The sequence below is a fragment of the Equus quagga genome, chromosome 14 (genome assembly GCF_021613505.1).
Source record: "Equus quagga isolate Etosha38 chromosome 14, UCLA_HA_Equagga_1.0, whole genome shotgun sequence".
NCBI lineage: Eukaryota > Metazoa > Chordata > Mammalia > Perissodactyla > Equidae > Equus > Equus quagga.
In genome coordinates, this window is record NC_060280.1 from 25,165,891 (window position 1) to 25,170,593 (window position 4,703).

The window sequence follows — 4,703 nt, forward strand, 5'->3', positions numbered from 1 at the left end:
AGCAAACCCCAAAATGTAATAATAATAAAGAAGCATGGGGCCGGCCCCGTGGCCGAGTGGTTAAGTTTGCGAGCTCTGCTGTGGTGGCCCAGTGTTTCAATGGTTCGGATCCTGGATGCAGACATGGCACTGCTCATCAGGCGATACTGAAGCAGCATCCCACACAGCACAGCCTGAGGCACTCACAACTAGAATGCACAGCTGTGTACCCGGAGGCTTTGGGGAGAAGCAGCAGCAGCAGCAGCAAAAAAACAGAAGATTGGCAACAATTGTTAGCTCAGGCGCCAACTTTTAAAAAAGAAAAAAGGAAATTGACCACAGATGTAAGAGTTTATTTCTGAACTCTCAGTTCCCTTCCATTGATCTCTATGCTCATCCTTTCGCCAGTGCCACATTTTTTTGATTGCTGTACCTTTGCAGTACATTTTGAAATCGAGATGCATGAGTCTCATAACTTTGTTCTGTTCTTCTTTTTTAAGATTGTTTTGGGTATTTGGAGCCCCTAGCAATTCCACATGAATTTGAGGACTGGCTTTCCACTTCAGAGGGTAAAAAAAATGCTCTTGGAATTTTGTGAAGTTGGCATTGAATCTGTAGATCACCTTGGGTAGTACTGAGGTCTTAAGCATATTAAGTCATTCTACCCTTGGACACAGGATGTCTTGCCTTTGAGTTAAGTCTTTTTAAATTTCTTTCATCAATATTTTGTTGTTTTCAGTGCACAAATATGTCACCTTCTTGGTTAAATTTACTTCTAAATATTTTATTATTTTTAGATGTTTCTACAAGTAGAATGGTCTTCTTAATTTCCTCTTCAGACTATTCACTGCGGGTGTATAGAAACATGACTGATTTCTGACTGTTGATTGTATACTCTGCTACTTTGCTAAAATTATTTACTAGCTTTTGTAACTTTCTTGTTAATTCTTTGAGGTTTTCTGTATATAGGATCATGTTATCTGTGGATAGATATACTTTTTACTTTCTAATTAGGACCAGTTCATGAGGGCATTGACCACAGGACAGATGAAAACTCCCAATGGAGAATCCACATCCTGTTTTCCATGACTTCCCTTCTAAAGAATGATCCTGGATAGCTTCAAGGACAATTATTAAAGAAAGTAATAAAGTGTAAAATCTGAGTACGTAGAGTTTAGAGGAAACTTTGGTCACATATCTAAGGTCCACATTGGATGATGATTTCCTCTCTCAATATCTTGGGAAATTTCACTTAACAATGGAGACCTTTACATCATCTTGGGCTGTCATTTATGTGGCAGTTTCGTTTTATTCTAATTCTGTTTCACAAACTGACTATAATATTTCCCTATAAAGCTGTGAAGAATACCTACAATCCCCATTCCACATGTTAACTGTTAGTCTAAGGAAAATCCACAGAAGAAATTCTGTGAAGGATGAGTATCTGTGTAAGGTTTGAAACAAGCATGGTGATTGAACAGTAAACAGATATGGGCAGTAATTATAGGACAAGTCATGGAGGAAGAAAAATAACAACCGCCTGTAAGGAAGGCAAAAATCAGAGGCAGGCCTATCAGAGTTGAGAAAACATCTGTAGCAGAAAGAGAACTAGGTTTTTGTGTGGGTATACCTCTGGAGAGGTGAGGGTGGATGAGTACCAGGAGTCATCAATGTTGTGCTAATAAAAACCGTCTCTGAATTTTGGTTACAGAGGAGGAGGTGGGCAGTGAATAGATGTTGCATCCATCAACCTGCCTCTGATGAGTTTTACTTATAGGCTGTTAATTACAGTGTGTTTTCAAAAGAAAGAAAAAGCATTCCCACCTCCCAACATAATAGACTGAAATTCTCATAAATGTAGGAAGCTTATCATTATTAATAAAAATAAAAAATTTGACATTCAGCATTAATATTTCTGGGAGAATATTTGACAAACTGCTGTGATTAAAATAACAAATCCATTGTTGAAAGATGAGAATAGTAGGAGAAAAAGATAATTTTATATTCAGAAGACAAGCCCAAGGTGATATGTGACCAAGTGGTGATCAATTCACAGATGAGAAGAGTCTAGGGGGCTACTGGAAGTCTTTGTCTTGACTCCACCTTGTAGAGATGTCGGAAAGGAGAACCTGCTACTCTCAGACTCTTGAGCTTAGACAGAGAGAATAGATCCAGCCCATGCGCCTGAGTCTGTCCAGAGGTAGGTATTGAACCGTACAAGTCCCCAGTCACATCAGAAATGCAACTTCCATCTTCCTAAGCAGAAGGGATCCCCCAGAATATTAGGCTGGGTGGGAAGAATCAGGGACAGTAGAGATGCAGGGACTTACCTGAGACAGCAAAACAAAGAAAGAAAATCAGCAGTGGGCACTGAATTTTGTGAATGGTATGAACTAATTCTTTCTGCATAATTCAGTGACTATTATGGATCTGCCACATAGCTGGACTTTGCAGAGAGGCAATGGTGTATAAAAAAAATTCTGATTAAACAGAGTTGTCCAAAGAGCAGCATTTCACCAGAGTTAGCTGTGGTGCTCAATGACGAGAGGGGAGAGAGGTACTCGCAGGAAGGCTAGTCATGGCTCTAAGTGTTTAAGAACTGACTAAACAATATCAAGCAGAGGTTAGAATTTTGCATGTATTTCTCTGTCTATCTCTCCTCAGGCTGTCCACTGCTAACTGGGAGCAGATGGGCGAATTATCCCTCCCCCACGGACCTTTGACAAAATGTTTTCAAGCACAAAGTGAGCAGCAAAAATGCTATCTTTATTTGAGCTTTGTCAGAAAAATCCATAGAAACAAAATTTTAATATTTTTCAAGGTCATCTTGAAACTCCTGATAAATTAACTCTGCAACATCCATCAAAAGAATGTGAAACTCCATGTCTCAGAAAAAAATTCATTCTACTGTGATATTTAAGTAATTAAGGAATCTACCTTCCTGCATTGCCTTGTGTGTATGCTGGAGAAGTGTTCTAAGTCCCACTTAATAATTGAGTGTCTAGATTTTGCCTGTGTTAAAGCATTCCAGCCTGCATTCTTGTCTGATAAAACGAGCCACCTGAGTATCTTCTTTCCTTCCATAGTCTTAAAAAATTTTTATATGTTTAATATTTAGCAAGGAGCAGCTATACAATTTTGACATTCATCTACACATGGAGAAGGGATGCACATTACAAATCTCTGGATTTTCTCATAAAGAAATGCCAAAATGGCAGCAGCTAACAAAGAATGGAAGACAGGAGACTTGTGGACAAAGGCCAGAGCTTGCAGTGCAAACCAATGCATGCTTCTCTCTTGATAACAATTCCCTCCACAGTTTCTTCCGTATGTATCTCATCATTATAAACCAAGTGCTTATTACATCTTGTTGAACACTGTCTAATATTTCCAGAAGATCATGAAACTTTGAATTTGAGAAGTCTCTTTTTGAAGATGTACCACCTTCTGAGAAACATTGCTACATTGCTTATCCCCTACATGGCTCTTTGGCAACACAGATCTTTAAACTTGTTAACATTGTTATAAGCACTAAAGCTACAAGAATGAAGCCCTGGGATTTCCTACACTGCCCTGAGAAACTACATAAACTAAGCCATGTCAGCTCTTCAGAAAGTAAATGCAGAGTTATTATACGTTTAAAAAAAATATTACAGCCTAGGTTCATGAACAGTCCTTTATCTCTTTTAAGGAAGAACTCTACATAGCTCTTCATCGTAGGAGGTTCATCGGTAAATGTTTGGTGTGCCCTCTATCACAATGTTGAGTGAAAATTAGAAATCATATTTCCAGCTTTCCTTCCTTCCTTCTTCCAATTTTTTCTTTCTTTCATCAATTATTCACCAATTATCTAATATATATCACACATAAAATGTAGTTTGACTTACAGTTGATCTTAAACTTTAAGGGCAAGAACTGAGTGATTGTTGGGTGAGGAAAGAGGGGCCAGGGATTATTTTCCAAAACTATAGAATATATCATATAAGAGGCTTAGAGGTGCTGTATACCTCCAACAGTTGTCCTTCCTGCCGCAGACATCCTCACACAGAGTTTTAAGCCAGACCTAGGGTAGCCCATGACTTCTCTTGACTTCCATCCCAAGTACACATGCAACATGATTTGAGCTAACCTAGCCAGAGATGTTTCTATCACTCACCAGACCCGAGGGCAGGGATAAGCTGGATGGATCGTGATGCAGCTGGGGCCTCTTGAGGCTCCCTGCTTTGAACATAGTGCCAAGTGACCAGGTTTATAAGGCACTGGTTCCAGGTCTCCCTGGTGGCTTACATCCAATCTCTGTGGTATAGGCTGTCAGAGAAACATCAGATGTGCATATCCCAGCCAGAGCTGTCTATTGCTAATCCTTGTGAGTCTCTGCCAACTCTCTAGATGATATGTGAAATAATTTAGAACATGCAGTCTGTTCTGTTTCAAGCTTCCTTTCTTCTGTTCCCAGTCTAAGACCTTCTCAGTTCCTTAGAGAGAGAAGTCATCACCTATATCATATCAGTTCCCCAGAAACCTCTTGAATTATATTTAGATCTCCATGATATCCAATCTTTTATATCCTCCAACCCTCCTCCACCAAATCCAGTAGGTTTTTCTTAAATGGTAAATAGCTTGGGGAGTGAGAGTGAAATATCTACAACAATATTTCCATGAATAATAATAAATTTCCTCCAAGATAAATTCATTTGTTCCTCATTTTTATCTTCTACTCATGA

At 39.1% G+C, this 4,703-nt stretch overlaps 1 pseudogene; it reads right to left on the reverse strand.

Annotated features, from left to right (window-relative positions):
• The window catches only part of LOC124225512 (putative olfactory receptor 52P1), a 38,463-nt pseudogene extending 34,253 nt beyond the window's left edge, over nucleotides 1–4,210 (reverse strand).
• Nucleotides 4,211–4,703: the final 493 nt, after the last annotated feature.